Below are 6,028 nucleotides of genomic sequence, written 5' to 3'. Positions count from 1 at the left end.
GCTGTGCTTTTTTTTATTTTTTTAGTGTTTTTGGATCACGGTGTGTTTTTTCCAACTGCCTTTGAACTAACTGAACAACTGAATTGAACAAACTCTGCCCACCCCTGATGTAGAGAACCTGTGTAGCCTTTTTATGGAGTCATAGGCTCATTTTAACCTAGGTGGCATTTTCGGCTTGTAACTGTATTTTAGCCTTTAAACATTGTAATTTTTTATTGGCTTTTAACCTTGCGACATATAGAAGGAAACAACCATGCCTCAGGACATCAGAATCTAGCTATGGCTAGCCTTTCGAGAAATAGTGAGGCAAAATCTACAATGGCTGCTGATAATGCGAGGGGGAGTTCCAGTTCATGTGAAACCAAACATGGTCAAGTGCAGATAATGATCCGGGTCATCTTGGGAAAAGAGGGCTTTGCAGGAAATACATTGTCCCCCTTGTGCAACAGTTCAAAGTTGCATGTTTCTGGAGAGGGCACTATGGTCCATGGAGAGGGAGGACAGAAGGGTTGCTTTAACACCAAAGAAAACGGGACTTGTGTAGTATTGTTGCCACTTCTAATACTCTGTGAAGGGGCAAGCAACAAGGTATGATGCTGAAGAAATCTTGGAGTCCTGTTTAATTTCGGTAGAATAATCCAAGAGAAAATAATGACAACTTTGGGATTGGATACTCTCTTGTTCAAAGGACCAGGTAATCAGGAAGTGGTGACAGAAGTTAACTTTGTAGAATTCCCTCCATCACTTATCTGCTTTGCTTGTAGCCAAACAGACCACAGAGTTGCGTCATTGCTCACTTTTTTTTTGCAGCGAGAGGAATGTTTGAGAGGAATAACGCTTCGTTTCTCAGAAAAAAAGAAAAGAAAAGAAATATGAAAACACACACAAGGTATCTTCAAAACACAGAAATAGTTTTGGACTGTTTGGACTTATTAGTTATTTTATTTTTATTGTTATGATTATTATCTAATGTGGCTTTACCAGAAATGGCAACATCTGAAAATGAATTGTTAAAAACGTGTAACAAAGATGGAGTACAATCAGCTCTCCTTAGGTGTATTCTTGCAGCCTTAACTTTTTTGAGTTGCAGGTTAAGCTTAGTTTGGCAATAACTGCTGTAGCACTGTGGATTTGGGCCACAACAGAAGCCTTGAGCAATAAACTAAGCAAATAATTATTAAATATTAAAAGTGAATAGTCACAATGCTGTTAGTATGTGGTAGAATTACATGTTTAGGGAAATCACCTATAGGCAAGATTGGCAGTTTTTCGTTGTGGTCCACTATCATCTCGCAATGCTGATGCCGCCAGAGTTTTCCCCCTTCTTCCTTTCTTTAAGGCCACAGTGTGAATGCAGCATCACTACTCATGTGCCAGTGCGTATGCCTCCAGCCGAGTGTCACGAAGCTGGCGCGTGTGTACGTTAACACGTGCCTGTATGTGAGCGGTGGTACACGGTGGGGTGCATTGGAAAGGGGAGGGGGTGCGCGTGGCGCCGTAATGTCACTTGATGTTGAACATCACAGCAGATAGATGAAGCTAAAGCAATTAAATGGGAGGAGGGCTTTGCGTCACTGGAAAGGTGGCTGCCCTGGATATGTGAATGGATTAAGAAGAGAACTACATGAATGACTACATGAATGAAAGAACAATGAATGAATACTATAGAACTAATTCCTACTTTTAATTTGCCCTCTTTTTACAGCTCATAGATTCTCCTTAAGATAAAGTTATTAAATACATTGCAGAAAGTAGTCTCAAATGGTTTGCTTTATCATAATCATCAGCTTGAGGTCAGATGTTAGGCCTATATTTTACCAACTTTCAAACTGACCTGTGACATATTTATTGCACATTTTTACATCATAGTATAAGAGTGGTGTAGGCCTACATTATTTCAAGGACAAGAAACAATGACAAATCATTTTTTTCTTAATGTTGACTTATATTGGGGATATTTGCTTTGTCTTGATAATTGTGTTTAGACCATAGTTTCATTATTTATTTACCTTTGTTGCTCATGTATCATGAGCTATGCTATATTTCTCGAATTTAAGATTCTATAAGAGCCACAATACTGCAAATCTGTCAAAAAAAGAGTTCTGGGAAGCTAACCAGGTCCCATCCTTCTATGAGCTTTTCTACTATCCTGCTATTTTCCAATTTTTCCAGTTCTAACTTAGATGCCATATTTTTATTACACATATTTAGTCATTTACCATCTTTTAATTACACGTTCATAATGTATCCACATTTGGGTAAAAAAAATAATTATAATAATATAAATATACAGTATATTATATAATTATTTAATTGTATTCTTGTTTTTACATTTGTGTTCCATGTTCGAAATAAATATTTAAAAACTTAAATGTACATATAACCATTTGAGCTTGGTGCTGTCAATCATTATTTAAACTGTGATACTGCTGGCTTGCGATTCTACCAGGAGCTTAGTTAAAAACCACTGCACATTTAACCTGCACTCAGTGTCACAGGCATCAAAACTGTCCTGATTAGATGGTAAAAATGACAACCAGCTGTGCATATGTCCAGAGTCCCTGCAGGTTCCATATAACCGCTCTGCTGTATGGACAGCTCGCCACAGCTCACTACAGAACAATTCTCCCAAGGCTCAATGACCAATGACTTAAGGTAGGTCCTGCTTTATTTCCTAAGCCTGAGTCCCTGTGTCAAATTCTAGTTTAGAGACTATTGCTTTAGTTTTGAACTTGCATATTCCTAAAATGAATACATATTCATTTTAGGAATATTTCAAATGAGGTAAATATTTCAAATCACCTAGTCTCGCTTTGCCAGACCCTCCAAAGCACGCTGAAAGAGGATCTGGCTACTCCACATAGCATTCAGTGATGGGAGGAAAACGTGCTCCTGTTTATTGGCACTTTTTAAAATTAGAATCAGAATCGTCATGGGCGGGTCTAAACTCTGCACAGAGCCGCTGCAAAATAGTCATGTGAGAGAAAACTCAGATTGGACAGATGGTCTAGCTAGCTGTCTCAATTTACCCTGCAGAGATCTGAGGAGCAGGCAACAAATAGTCCTCATAAATCCACCAAATTTAAAATTACAGCACAAAGAAAGCGGAAGGAATCGGAAAATACATGCATCCGGCGGAATTTCCTGCAGCACCGGAACAATCCCTGAAGTGGAACTTGACGGATATAGACTACAAATCACCTGACAGACCTACAGGTAGTATTAAACATCTACCTGTCCGAATCAACAACAGTACATTTTCAGGATAATTGCCTCACATCCGGATGTTCCGCCAGATGTCTCTCACCTTTAACTCTATATGTTGCCGTTCTCAAACTCCGTTCCCTTCAGGAAACACAAACTGCGAGCTAGCAAGCTAGAATGCCAACTTTTGGAGAAAAATTGGATCATGCAACAAAGCAGGCTTGCTTGATACTTTCAGGGAATGATTGTTAACATTTACAAGGAATATGTTTATTGGATTTACTATTTATTTGTCTATTGTAATTTGTTTTGTAATAATATGATATTGTGAAGTAGGGGCAGGACCTAATAAGCTATTTGCTTCCGCCTGCTCCTTCTCGAACTTGTCCTTTTTTTTTGGGGTCTTTGGTATCGTTTGTGTTTTAATTTTGTGGTTTTAATTTTTTTTGTTTTGCAACATTGGGTCTGTCCGAGGTTTCTCCCTAAAGGGAAGTTTTTCCTCGCCACTGTCGCACTAAATGCTTGCTCTTGGGGGAATTACTGGAATTGTTGGGTCTTTGTAAATTATAGAGTGTGGTCTAGACCTACTCTATCTGTAAAGTGTCCTGTAACTCTTGTTATGATTTGATACTATAAATTATATAATATATATATAATAAGCAATAAAAATGACGATTTGATACTATAAATAAAATTGAATTGAATTGAATGGTTGATTGTTCGAGATAAATAAAAAAATGAAAATTAAATTAAATGAAATCTAACTGGGTCGTTTTGGGACCGATAGGTCAGAATTTGCTACAGACAAAATACACACGGCGATACACTGGTAAGAGTAAATTTCGTATAACCATGCATCCAGCTAATTAAAGTACATCACGTTACTGTATTTTGTGAACAGTTAACTTCATTTAATATTGTATGTGACTTTTCTTTTGCGGGATGCAAATGTTTCACCAAAATAAGTTCCTTCCAGAGACTATTTCGCAGAGCCACCGTCGCTGCGTTCGGAGCTTAGCGCCACTAAAGACGTTTGTTATTAGTTAAAAGAAATGCCAACAACCCAGAGCGTTTTTTTCTCCTATCCTGGAATGTATGTGTTGTGTAGCCAGACCTTACTCCACAGCGCTGTGAAGATAAGTCTGGCAATGCGAGATAACACAGGTAGTGGGAAGGAAGGGAGGTTAATGGGGCCCACCATTTTATATTTGCCCCTGGTCCCAAGCGCAGGTTAATCCGGCCATGAATTCACCAAAAGGCGTCAGCTGTGGTGCAAGCCTAAAAAAAATGTTGTGATACTATAGAAGCCTCTCTGTTAAGATGCATACTCTAAAGGTTGATAAATGTCAGCAGCTATCTTAACAGCATACACTACGACAATGTAATTTTAAGATCATATCAGTTGTGGTGTGCTGAATTTGCACACCACAACAGTCCTTTAAAATATTTTAATGTATAGACTCCTTATGCTCTTTGGACTCCATACTGTAGCTTCCCAGACCCACTACTCTTAGTGGATATTATATTAAGAGATTGAGTAAAATACCCTACAATAATGTCCCTCAATCTCAATATATATATATATTTTAACAGTATACTGATGTTAAAGGAGCCAAGTGATTATAAGGTTTACATTTTAAATACCCCTATGCAAATATGACAAAGGGATATTATGGTTGAAATGAATGTGTAAGTGTTGAGATGGAGCTCAGTAAGCAGTAAACGGACACCAAAGAGAAAGGTGTGTGTGTGTGTGTGTGTGTGTGTGTGTGTGTGTGTGTGTGTGTGAGGAAGAAATAGTTGCCAAAAACAGCCCCCAACTACCCCTTACCCCAACCCCTCCCCCCAGCCTGGGGTTTGAATTAATGTGTTTCTATTTTTGGCTCTCCCGTGTTTCCAGGGGAAACCTAATGACGCAATGACGTCAATGCAGGTCACCAGCAAGAAGCAGACTGGAGGAATTGAGTGGCTTCCATTAGAGGTTTTGCAGCATTTTCCAGAGAGGAGGGAGGAGGACAAAATGGATTAAGAATAAGAAATGCAAAGAAATAAAATAAATATAGACCGAAATGAATGGGAGGCAATGCGACTGACGTCTGGAAAAAGAAAGGATGGAGGGAGGGTGAGAGGGTGGAGGTGGAGGGATGGTGGGGGGCGGTGTGGGGGGGAGGGGGGCCCTACTGCTGCATATCAATGGGTGCCGTTCAAATTCCCAGGGATTATTGGAGGGAAAAAGGGGGGGAAGAGAAAAATGATGCACGCTTCCTCGGATCGGTGATGACTGGGTGAGCCCATTCTATTTTTATTATTTCCTCTTTGCTTATTGTTGAAGTGAGTAAAAACAACAACCTGCCATTCTGTTTTCGTGGTTATAGACAGTGTTGCTATATAGAGAACCATTGAGAAATTCATCCCCGAGTTTTGACGGCGAATTGTGAGTGGCCAGTGTTTTCTCCGGAGAGACGTTTTGATGTGTGATGTTAGAAGAAAAAACATGTTCAACTACAAGTGTCTTCGTGTTGACTTCCACTGAGTTGATTGCAATTCTTCATCATTAACCGCAGCGGCGGACGTGCTCCGTCTACAGCGCGGTTATACCGATGCAATACCAATTCTGCATCCATCGACATACAGTATATTCACCGCTGAGAGAGAGAGAGAGAGTGCGCTGAGGGGAAATACATTTCAGTACGATAATTACAATTTTGAAGACTAGCCGTGATCTTTGAAATGTTAGGAACACCATGAGAGGATCAATGCAAAGCTGTGTCGTCTAATTGCAATGCCAATCACTCCACGTATTACATCATTTTGAATAGTAACA

The sequence above is a fragment of the Sander lucioperca genome, chromosome 20 (assembly GCF_008315115.2).
Source record: "Sander lucioperca isolate FBNREF2018 chromosome 20, SLUC_FBN_1.2, whole genome shotgun sequence".
In the NCBI taxonomy this organism is placed as follows: domain Eukaryota; kingdom Metazoa; phylum Chordata; class Actinopteri; order Perciformes; family Percidae; genus Sander; species Sander lucioperca.
This window is presented reverse-complemented; position numbering follows the sequence as displayed.